This window comes from Thalassophryne amazonica, chromosome 1 (assembly GCF_902500255.1).
Source record: "Thalassophryne amazonica chromosome 1, fThaAma1.1, whole genome shotgun sequence".
NCBI lineage: Eukaryota > Metazoa > Chordata > Actinopteri > Batrachoidiformes > Batrachoididae > Thalassophryne > Thalassophryne amazonica.
In genome coordinates this window covers 161,526,816-161,539,555 of record NC_047103.1, presented here as the reverse complement: position 1 = coordinate 161,539,555, position 12,740 = coordinate 161,526,816, and the positions used below count along the sequence as shown (strand labels likewise).

At 40.2% G+C, this 12,740-nt stretch overlaps 1 protein-coding gene across 1 annotated transcript in view; it reads left to right on the top strand.

The window, feature by feature from the left end:
• The first annotated feature begins 4,918 nt into the window (after positions 1 to 4,918).
• Positions 4,919 to 12,740, top strand: part of gpd2 (glycerol-3-phosphate dehydrogenase 2 (mitochondrial)) — a 48,612-nt gene continuing 40,790 nt past the window's right edge. Inside the window, exon 1 of the mRNA XM_034178049.1 lies at positions 4,919 to 5,025. The gene's annotated coding sequence lies outside the window, so the exon portion shown is untranslated. The remainder of the gene's footprint in view (positions 5,026 to 12,740) is intronic.

Sequence of the window (12,740 nt, the reverse complement as noted above, 5' to 3'; positions counted from 1 at the left end):
CCCTTACAGAGTTTAGGTAGCTACTCTGCACTGTGTTGGTATATGGCATTAGAGAACATAAAGAAGGAATCATATCCTTAAACCTAGTTACAGCGCTTTCTGAAAGACTTCTAGTGTAATGAAACTTATTCCCCACTGCTGGGTAGTCCATCAGAGTAAATGTAAATGTTATTAAGAAATGATCAGACAGAAGGGAGTTTTCAGGGAATACTGTTAAGTCTTCTATTTCCATACCATAAGTCAGAACAAGATCTAAGATATGATTAAAGTGGTGGGTGGACTCATTTACTTTTTGAGCAAAGCCAGTAGAGTCTAATAATAGATTAAATGCAGTGTTGAGGCTGTCATTCTCAGCATCTGTGTGGATGTTAAAATCGCCCACTATAATTATCTTATCTGAGCTAAGCACTAAGTCAGACAAAAGGTCTGAAAATTCACAGAGAAACTCACAGTAACGACCAGGTGGACGATAGATAATAACAAATAAAACTGGTTTTTGGGACTTCCAATTTGGATGGACAAGACTAAGAGACAAGCTTTCAAATGAATTAAAGCTCTGTCTGGGTTTTTGATTAATTAATAAGCTGGAATGGAAGATTGCTGCTAATCCTCCGCCCCGGCCCGTGCTACGAGCATTCTGACAGTTAGTGTGACTCGGGGGTGTTGACTCATTTAAACTAACATATTCATCCTGCTGTAACCAGGTTTCTGTTAGGCAGAATAAATCAATATGTTGATCAATTATTATATCATTTACCAACAGGGACTTAGAAGAGAGAGACCTAATGTTTAATAGACCACATTTAACTGTTTTAGTCTGTGGTGCAGTTGAAGGTGCTATATTATTTTTTCTTTTTGAATTTTTATGCTTAAATAGATTTTTGCTGGTTATTGGTAGTCTGGGAGCAGGCACCGTCTCTACGGGGATGGGGTAATGAGGGGATGGCAGGGGGAGAGAAGCTGCATAGAGGTGTGTAAGACTACAACTCTGCTTCCTGGTCCCAACCCTGGATAGTCACGGTTTGGAGGATTTAAGAAAATTGGCCAGATTTCTAGAAATGAGAGCTGCTCCATCCAAAGTGGGATGGATGCCGTCTCTCCTAACAAGACCAGGTTTTCCCCAGAAGCTTTGCCAATTATCTATGAAGCCCACCTCATTTTTTGGACACCACTCAGACAGCCAGCAATTCAAGGAGAACATGCGGCTAAACATGTCACTCCCGGTCCGATTGGGGAGGGGCCCAGAGAAAACTACAGAGTCCGACATTGTTTTTGCAAAGTTACACACCGATTTAATGTTAATTTTAGTGACCTCCGATTGGCGTAACCGGGTGTCATTACTGCCGACGTGAATTACAATCTTACCAAATTTACGCTTAGCCTTAGCCAGCAGTTTCAAATTTCCTTCAATGTCGCCTGCTCTGGCCCCCGGAAGACAATTGACTATGGTTGCTGGTGTCGCTAACTTCACATTTCTCAAAACAGAGTTGCCAATAACCAGAGTTTGATCCTCGGCGGGTGTGTCGTCGAGTGGGGAAAAACGGTTAGAGATGTGAATGGGTTGGCGGTGAACACAGGGTTTCTGTTTAGGGCTACGCTTCCTCCTCACAGTCACCCAGTCAGCCTGCTTTCCCGGCTGCTCGGGATCTGCCACGGGGGAACTAACGGCGGCTAAGCTACCTTGGTCCGCACCGACTACAGGGGCCTGGCTAGCTGTAGAATTTTCCACGGTGCGGAGCCGAGTCTCCAATTCGCCCAGCCTGGCCTCCAAAGCTACGAATAAGCTACACTTATTACAAGTACCGTTACTACTAAAGGAGGCCGAGGAATAACTAAACATTTCACACCCAGAGCAGAAAAGTGCGGGAGAGACAGGAGAAGCCGCCATGCTAAATCGGCTAAGAGCTAGTAGCTACGCTAAGCTAGCGGATTCCTAAAAACACGCAAAGTGAATAATGTGTAAATAATTTAGAGGTGATTCAGCAGAAGGAGTGCTTTAGTTAAGGCATGTAAAGATTACACTGGGAAACAAATCGTAATCTAGATAACTAGATCAATCTAACTGCGCAGATTAAACAGCTAACAGATACAGAAAAACACCGCTGTGCTCCGGAACAGGAAGTGATACAATACCGCAGTGAGAGCCAACCACCAGTAGAGGCAAGCAAGAGGATCCAACAAGAGGCAGACAAGCTGAGACGGCTGTGGCGACCACCAGGCTGTAGGTTTTACATCAGAGTGACCTTCTCCTAGCATCTGGCTAAAGAACCTTCCTCTGAGGCACGGGGGCAGTAACCCAGGCTGGGGGTTTAACATCAGGGTTTTCCTTCCCCTAGGTGGACCGCCTTAACAGGGCTAATGAGTCCCATCTACCCACTGCTATAAGCCAGTCAGCTGGGAGGCTCGTGATGGCGGGAGCGCCTAGATCCCGTATAGGTCATGGACCTGCCACTGCCATACTTGAATAAACAATATCTGTGTTGTAAAACAACAACAACAAAAACACAAAACCAACCTAGTCAAAACCAAAGTGAGTGCAGCTCCAGGAAAACCTACCTGAAACAATCTAAAACTGACTGAAAATAAATCTGACTCAATCTAAACAGAAAACAATTCATCTAGCGCAATGTAACTATAGCTTGTAAGCTAACAAAGGAACATCAAATCAAATCAAATCAAATCAAATTTATTTATTTATTTATATAGCGCCAAGTCACAACAAACAGTCGCCCCAAGGCGCTTTATATTGTAAGGCAAGAGCCATACAACAATTACAGAAAAACCCCAACGGTCAAAATGACCCCCCTGTGAGCAAGCACTTGGCAACAGTGGGAAGGAAAAACTCCCTTTTAACAGGAAGAAACCTCCAGCAGAACCAGGCTCAGAGAGGGGCAGTCTTCTGCTGGGACTGGTTGGGGCTGAGGGAATATAAAGCTAACCAAATCTAAATGCATTTAAAACAATCACAGTTGAAACCTTTATCACTATGAAAACAGATAAGTGTGTATAAAGCTAACTGAATCTGAAAGTAACTGACAGGTAACTGAACATAAATTAATGCAAAGATATGCAAATTGTTAAATGAATATAAAGCTAGCAATCTAAAATGTACTTAAAATCACACTATCTGAATCTAAAAATGTATTTATCACTATGAACATAATTTCATGCAAAGCAATAGCTAAATGGATATAAAGCTAACAAAGTAAAATTGTAAAATTGACATAAAATAACACTATCTGAATCTAAAAATGTATTTATTACTATGAAAACAGTTAAGTGTATATAAAGATAACTGAAAAACAGCTAACTGAACATAAATTCATGCAAAGCTATGTGACGAGCTAAATGAATATAAAGCTAGCAATCTAAAAATTTACTTAAAATAACACTATATGAATCTAAAAATGTATTTATCACTATGAAAACAGTTAAATGTATATAAAGCTAACTGAAAAACAGCTAACTGAACATATAAATTCAATCTAAAAATGTATTTATTACTATGAAAACAGTTAAGTGTATATAAAGCTAACTGAAAAACAGCTAACTGAACATAAATTCATGCAAAGCTATGTGACTAGCTAAATGAATATAAAGCTAGCAATCTAAAAATTTACTTAAAATAACACTATATGAATCTAAAAATGTATTTATCACTATGAAAACAGTTAAATGTATATAAAGCTAACTGAAAAACAGCTAACAGCTAACTGAACATATAAATTCATGCAAAGCTATACAAAGAGAGAGTTAGAGTAGAAAAAAAATCATACTTACTTTATATATATATATATATATATATATATATATATATATATATATATATATATATATATATATATATATATATATAAAGTAACTCTCTCTCTCTCTCTCTATGTATATATGTATATATATATATATATATATATATATATATATATATATATATATATATATATATATATATATATATATATATATATATATATATGCTGAAGAAAACCATTCACCCTGAGGCCAAAGGCTGAAGGGTGTATGGTTTTCTTCGCCTCATTGAATGGTATGTTCCAGCTTTCACCTCATGAAATATTCGTACCATTGAACTGATAAACATTCATTATTACAGTGCCCCCCTTCCCCTGTGTCAAACAACGTTCTGGCTACACCCGTCTTACACAGAACTGCATGGACTGTAAACACCAAGACAGTAAATGTATTTATGTGTTGTAGTGTTTTTGTTTGGCGCTGAAACACAGACATGACAGCAGCTGCGTCCTTCAGACTGACACCAGCGTTGCCAATTTTTTTTTCAAATCTTTATTTCAACAAATACAATAACAACCAGTGAATGAACAAAAGACAAGGACACACAATTATAAATGGAAAGTGACACAAAAGGAAAAAATAAATAAATTGTGCAATAACAAACGTAAAGGGATTCCTTATAGCGATTGACAGTTTTATGACATTCGGGAGAGTCTATATGCTTAATACCGCTTATATTATATTGTTCAAATTCAGTCAGAAGTCCATGTAAATTACGAGTCCTTTTCACTACTCTGCATTTATGAATACTGAATTTACCAAACATTATTGAAAGGTTGATATTGTATTCCTAATCTGCATTGTTTTTTTTTTCTTTTCCTTTTTTATATAGACAAAACATAACAAGAGGCACAGACAGACAAGCGATATATACTTACATACAACGTGGCTATACAGGCATCATTACAAACAGTTAACATAACAAGAGACATATTATACAACGCAGACATCAGCTCTTTACTAGGTTTATTGTCTTTATTGCTTTTTTTATTATTTGTTTTTACTTGGTTTCCTTTCCACCTACGTCACCGATTTAGAACCGTCTCTACTGCAGCTCTGCGACCCGATTGGTTCTACGCCGTGTCACTCGACGCCGCAACAGTTCCGGGTTTTCTGTCACCCAGCAGGCTGCGGTCTGGTAAGCAGCTGATGACTGCAGCCACCGAGTGGCTTCGCCCCGAGCAAGTTTTACTTAAAAACACAGCAACAAATCCTGTAAGTGGCTATGAACTTGTATGTTGGAGTTTGTATGATTATTATTTTGTCTTTCTGATAACGGCTAACCCTGTATGTTTTAGCTTAGAGCTCAAATCCCACATCTGGGAGCGTTTGCTGTTGATTTTTTTTTTTTTTTTTTTTTTGGTTGTTGTTTAAATTGAATTTATTTAGACGGTACTAGGTTAGTATATGAAACAGAAATAACAATGGAGGCGTTGAGTTTCACCCTTTCAGTGGTTTATGTTTTAAAAATGTTAATCACAAACTAAACTGGCACTCAGAGTGCACATAGCTCCGCCAGCCATAACACTTCTGGAATGTTGCATTGGAATTAGCTGTTACTACGTATTTATTACACACATTTATTGTAATACACCTTTATTAATATCAGCTCTGGCCAAATGTCTGTCTGACTTCAACAAATACAGATATTTATCCATGTCTGTGCAGTATTTCACTGGTTGATTGTAAGGGTGGAGAAACATCATTTACCTTAAGTATTGAAATATTTAATTTTACTACATTAAAACAGATTATTTTTTTAAATTTCTGAAATTGATATAATTCTAATCAAATTAGTCTTTATTCTCCAAGTTGTTCCCTGTGTGCTGTTGAGCTCCTTACATGGAAGCACTGTGTCGTCGGTAGGGATGGGTATTGATAAGATTTTATCGATATCGATGCCATTATCGATTCTGCTTATCGATCCGATTCCTTATTGATTCCCTTATAGATGCCTTGTGAATTTTGTACTAAAAGTAGGCTTTGCAGGTTTTCTATGTACTTCATTGAGTTTTAAAGTAAATAAATATGAAATTGGTCACTGTATCCTTGATCTCTGGACGTAAATAAAAATAAACAAAACGGTGTTTCGCTTTGAAGTTATTAATTCAGACTGGATTCTATCGTTGTAACTGGACTCGGCAGAGAGCCGCCCAACGTTTGGAGCTGTGTGAACAGAACGGAGGACGATTCTCGTTTCTTTCTCGCAACAAGACAGGATTCCCAGTTAGTAACTTTAATCCGCACAAAAGTGACTCACGATTGACATATTCAGGGATGAAAGTGGTGAAAAACAAAAAAAGCTGAAACCCAAAATTACCCCAACATCACCCGCATGAAAATGTTTCAATTCTAGAACCTCTGAAATGTAATCTGGGACTATTCCAGACGATAAACTGGAGTGAGTGCAGCATCCATTTAGGTGAGAAAAAAAAAACAACTTTCCTTATTCAGATTCATTCCAGTAGTATTCTGCTCTTACTAAGATGCAGCAGTTTTCTAGTTTGGCAGATAGTTCTGGAGGAAATCACTGAAGAAATTAACAAATTGAAAATATGGTTTGACCGAAATAAACTGTCATTAAACTTAAATAAGACAGGGATGAAATGGAGGTGTAAGAGTCACTAGGTGTTCACAGGAAACACTTATTTATTTCTGTATGTACGAGGTCTATTAGAAAAGTATCCGACCTTATTATTTTTTTCAAAAACCATATGGATTTGAATCACGTGTGATTGCGTCAGACAAGCTTGAACCTTCGTGCGCATGCGTGAGTTTTTTCACGCCTGTCGGTTGCGTCATTCGCCTGTGAGCAGACTTTGAGTGAGGAGTGGTCCACCCCTCTCGTGGTTTTTTTCATTGTTTAGGAATGGCTCAGAGACTGCCGCTTTGTTTGATCAAAATTTTTTCAGAAAGTGTGAGGGACATCAAAGTGGACACCATTCGAGAAATTCAGATGGTTTTTAGTGAAAATTTTATGGGCTTCAAAGAGATTACGGAGTGTTACTGTCGCTTTAAGGATGGCCCAGAGCGACTGGTGGTGCGCCGCGCTCCGAAGCCGCCATCAACAGGCTGAGCGACCATTTCATTTCTAAACGGATGCCTGTATGGATCCGTGACCATCGTGTGCAATTTCTCTGCTTATCACAAGAGCTGGACATCAACCATTTTCTGGCAGATTTCATTTTTAACAAGAGATTTTGTCATGGAAAGCCGAGCGGAGGCTTCGTGCATCATGATGGATTCGCTACTGGAGCGAGACAAAACCACCTCCGTTTTGGTCTCAGAGGACGGCTTTGAGATGGCGTTCAGACAGCTGTCAGTGGTTTTTCCATCGAGTGATTATCCAAGAAATTGTGGATGTGCCTGGACCTGCCAGAACATGTCCCGCGAGGCTTCATCATGGCGTTGCTTTGCGCCATCCGCCGCGACGCGCGAAGCCTCCCCTCCTCTTTTCATGACAAAAACTCCTGTAACAGTGGAATGTGCCGTTCATTTCCAAACTGGACGCTGTGTTTTATCCGGGATGTCATCTGGCTAGCACAGGAATTGTGAAAAGACGTGGACATCAGCACTTTTTCGGCACATTGAGACAGACGTGTGGAGGAATTCTGCGCGTCGCGGCGGTGCCACATGGCGCAAAGCAACGCCGTGATGAAGCGTCACGGGACATGTTCTGGCAGGTCCAGGCACATCCACAATTTCTCGGATAATCACTCGATGGAAAAACCACCGACAGCTGTCTGAACGCCATCTCAAAGCCGTCCTGTGAGACCAAAACGGAAGTGTTCCTTTGTCTCGCTCCATCAGCAAATCGGTCATGACGCGCGAAGCCTCCGCTCGGCTTTCCATGACAAAATCTCTTGTTAAAAGTGAAATCTGCCGGAAAATGGTTGATGTCCAGCTCTTGTGATAACCAGAGAAACTGCACACGATGGTCATGGATCCATACAGCCATCCGTTTAGAAATGAAATGGTCGCTCAGCCTGTCGTTGGCGACTTCGGAGCGCGGCGCACCACCAGTCGCTCTGGGCCGTCCTTAAAGCGACAGTAACACTCCGTAATCTCTTTGAAGCCCATAAAATTTTCACCAAAAACCATCTGAATTTCTCGAATGGTGTCCACTTTGATGTCCCTCACAGTTTCTGAAAAAATTTTGACCAAGCAAAGCGGCATTCTCTGAGCCATTCCTAAACAATGAAGAAAATGATGAGGGGGTGGACCACTCCTCACTCAAAGCCTGCTCACAGGTGAATGACGCAACCGACAGGCGTGAAAAAACTCATGCATGCGCATGAAGGTTCAAGCTTGGCTGACGCAATCACACGTGATTCAAATCCATATGGTTTTTGAAAAAAATAATAATGTCGGATACTTTTCTAATAGACCTCGTATTTACGTATTTATTTATTTATGTATGTTCATTGTTAGTTGCTTTTATATTGTCTGTTGTGTTTCTATTCAGGTTCTTTTTGTCTCTTTCTCTAAAATTATATATAATAATCATTAGATTATTAATATATAAACAAAAATAAATTTAAGAAATAGTACAATTTGATGTACTGTGCTGATGACAGCTGCAACTGCTTAATACTAACTTTTAACATTGAAAATGCCATAGACATGCTAACATGTTAGCATCACTCCCGTTTTTAAGTTATAAAATACATCTATCAACTGTTTCAGAAAACCATAACAGGTCGGTTTAACATAGAAAAGGTAAATAATACTCACAGACGTATGCTCTTTAGGGTTTTAGCGGGGGAAAATTAAGCAAAAGAAAGAAAGAATAAATGAAGCAATAGATCGAAGCATTGCTTCAATCTGCGAACCACTGCTTCGATTGGTTCAAGGTTCAAAGCAAAGACGCGCTGCAGAAAAGTTGATTACGGACCCACTGCAGGGTCTGTAATCAATGTAGAGAAATTATCATTTTCCTGACAAACACCCCCCAAAACAATGGCCACTCTGAAGGACCGATAACAGAATCGTTAAGTACAAAGCTTATTGATGTCGGTGAATCGAATAATTTCTTAACGATACCCAAAAGGAACCAGTTCTCGATACCCATCCCTAGTCGTCGGTGTACTAATGTGTATTATATAATGGCGAAATAGATCCTTTTCATTTGATTGATGGTTTGTATGTCACATGATATTGATCATTCATCCCATTTGCCGTTGTGTTCCATTTACCGTGCAATTTTGGTTCCATACGCTTTGTACCATTGCATGCCGCAACCACCACACACTCACACTATCGCAGACGGCGCGGCCTGACACAGTGCCCAGGCTCTCTGGGTAACAGATGTGAAGGCTGGATGTGCCAAGGGGGCTTGAGAGCAAGTCGGGGGTGCTTGTAGGGTGTCACTGCTGCACAGCAGGCTCCATCAGATGACACCTGGGAGACATGGGGCATCTCGGTCTTGCTACCGAGCTTTGGTGAACACAATAGAACCGGGAAGAGTGTAAATCCCTTTTCTGTTGTTTATAAATGAATAAAATATCAAAATGGCAACAATCTGTTTTAGGTGTTATATAAAACAAATAATAATGTTTTTTTTCATTTGTGCAATGGAAAGAATATTTCATTAGGTGAAAGATGGAATGTTCCATTCAATGAGGTGCAGCATTATCGAAATACAGTCCATTTAGCATCTGGTGTAAAGAATTAAATGAGTAAATATTTGCAGAAAAACAATAAAGTTTATCAGTTTGAACATTAAATATCTTGTCTTTGTGGTGTATTCAATTGAATATAGTTGAGGATTTGCAAATCATTGTATTCTGTTTTTATTTACATTTTACACAACGTCCCAACTTCATTGGAGTTGGGGTTGTAAAACGCTCCTTCCCTGTTGTCTTAAACTGTCAGTTTCAAATGCATGTACCTGTAACTGAGGTGGTTTTCATGGCACGAGTACTGACTCCTGTGTCAATATATTGTTTTCACGTTTACATAACTGGAGAGGATGTGACACAGAATGAGAATCATATAGATTTGTGTATGTTTTATTTGTAGGCGGAGCTGTCTACGGTGCTGAGGTGCTGTTTTAGTCCTCGTGCATGGCACTGCAGAGACAGTTAGCATGTTGCTTTGAAATATGGAAACTGTAGACACAGCCCTTAGCCTGTTAAATTGCTTTTGGGTTTGATAAATCATGTTGTGTGTGCTAAAATTAACCTATTTGCATGTTCTCCCCCCAGTATTTTGTGCACTCGGGTAGACATACTCCATATTGCATATTCACAAAGGCAAACATATTAAATGGACAATTTGTGTTTTATTGTGCATTTGAAAGATGTAGTCCTCAGTGTTTACCATTAGTAGATTAGGTTTGCGGGTCATATGGCCTTTGCACGTTTTCATACATGCAGACTTTTTGTAAATCAGACCTTGGCTGTCTCATCTTAGCTTGCTAAAAAGATATACAATATGAATCATTTAAACTAGTTTTAATCTGTTCTCTGCCATGGATTGACTGGTTTAACGTGCACGAAATAAATAGGATCACATAGTGAAGTGGCTTTAAACAGATGTAAACAATTGTTGAACTGGTTTAAAGTGTCTAAACTTGAGAAACTGGTCTGAAGGTGTTCTACATTAAAGATGGCCTTGTTGTAAGTGCTTCAAGCACAATTCAAACATGTGTAAACCACAAATTGGTTTTGATTGTCCGTGTCTGTCTCTGTCGTTCTGATCACCTCAGTTGAGGTTGATACCAGTTGATCATCCAAACAGAACTCATTCAGGAAAGCCTGCTATGACTCAGGAAAGACTTTCCTGAGTCATAGTGAGCATGCAGGCTGATGTAAGTTTGTGGTGTAATGATTTTCTAACTTGTGGTCTTGGGGTGGTCCCTCTTCTTCACGAAGAGCACTAGTAGTGAGCTGCATTTAGAGTTGAGTTATCCAGTATTAATCAAACTCACTGACATTCCTCTGACGTTCAGTCAGCTGGACAACATTCCCTCATAAATATGTGTTACAGAGGTAATTATGAATGCATGTGTCTTCTTTGTGTGGAGGAGCCTTATGAAGGAAAGTGTAGAAATGAAATTGTCTGTTGAAGCTGATTTGACTCACAGATATTCACTCTTTACTTTTGACTTTGTCAGTCCTGAAGAGTTCATGAAACAGTTTCAACCATTTCTGTCCAGAATATCACTGCAACTGACCATTTCCATTATCTTCACATTAAACTCTCTTTAATAATTTTGGATGAATAATATTTTAGTTTGTAAAATGTTAAAAAGTAATGAAAGATGTCCAAAGCACAAATGTAACATGTTTACAATGATATACACGAGGTCTGTTAGAAAAGTATCCGACCTTTTTATTTTTTGCAAAAACCTGATGGATTTGAATCACGTGTGTTTGTATGAGCCAACCTTGAACCTTCGTGCGCATGCGTGAATTTTTTCACGCCTGTCGATAGCGTCATTTGCTGGTAAGCAGCCTTTGTGTGAGGATGGGTGTAGTCTCTTGTCGGATTTTCTTTGCAAGGAAAATGGCGGAATGACTGGAGCATCGCGACTGCATCAAATTTTGCCAGAACCTGGGCGACAGCCACCATTCGGAAGATTCAGACGGCTTTCGGTGGCTTTTCAGTCGTGTGACTATCCGAGAAATTGTAGAAGAGGTGGGCATCATTTTTCCGAGTCCAGCATGTCCTGTGAGACTTCAACACGGAGGCGCTTTTGCTCCGTTGGCAGCTTCGTGCCAAAGCCATCGGCATGAATTTCGCTGCATCTCTTTTCATGGCCAAATCTTCTGTCACAGTGGAATGTGCCGAAAAAGTGCTGATGTCCACCTCTTCCGCAGTTTCTCGGATAGTCACACAACGGTCCCGCATCACCACAGCGTTCACTTTGTAAATGATCTGGTCATTTCAGCATGTTGATGGCCGACTGGAGCGTGGCTCGCTGTCCACCGTTGTGCGGCCGTCTTTAAACCGGTTGTACCGCTCCTTAATCTGTGTGATGCCCATAGGATCGTCACCGAAAGCCGTCTGAATAATCCGAATGGTTTCCACCTGGCTGTCGCCCAGTTTCTGGCAAAATTTGATGCAGTCGCACTGCTCCAGTCGTTCCGCCATTTTCCTTGCAAAGAAAATCCGACGAGAGACTACACCCATCCTCACACAAAGGCTGCTTACAAGCAAATGACGCAATCGACAGGTGTGAAAAAATTCACGCATGCGCACGAAGGTTCAAGGTTGGCTCATGCAAGCACACGTGATTCAAATCCATCAGGTTTTTGCAAAAAATAAAAAGGTCGGATACTTTTCTAACAGACCTCGTAAATCAGGGAAAAACACAAAATCCTCACACTTGAGTAACTCTTATAAGAAAACTGGCTAAGAAAACATTTAATTTCTGAAATTCAATAATCAAATCATGTCTGGGGCATGAGCGGGAGCGACGTGTTGCAGCATCTGCCACAGCACAGAACTGCCCCATGTTCTGGATGGCAACCACCCAGATAGACAACTGATCCATCACCACCTCTTAAAATTAACCATCTATTTGCCACAGCCAGGGGGAAATGAGAAATTTAGGCCGCCCCTCGGCCATCTACAGACATTGTGGACCTCAACACTCAGGCACCTACGGTACCAGTCAAAAGTCTGGACACACTTTGGGAAAGTGTGTCCAGATTTTTGACGGGTAGCGTATATGTTGGATCATGCACAGAGAAATGTGCAACATGTCTAAAATGTCATAGTTGACGTCCTATCACAATGCAAGAGAACACGCCTCACCTGAGTCTACCTAAGTAACTGCTCCTTTCACACAAAGTCATTCCAGCAATATCCAAGGATTCTCCACACACATCCAATCCTCACCTTAGGTCACTGGTTAACATCCAAGTCTTAAAACCATGCAACCGTCTTTGTCTTGCTCCAGTACAGTCGTAAACCCGACCCTC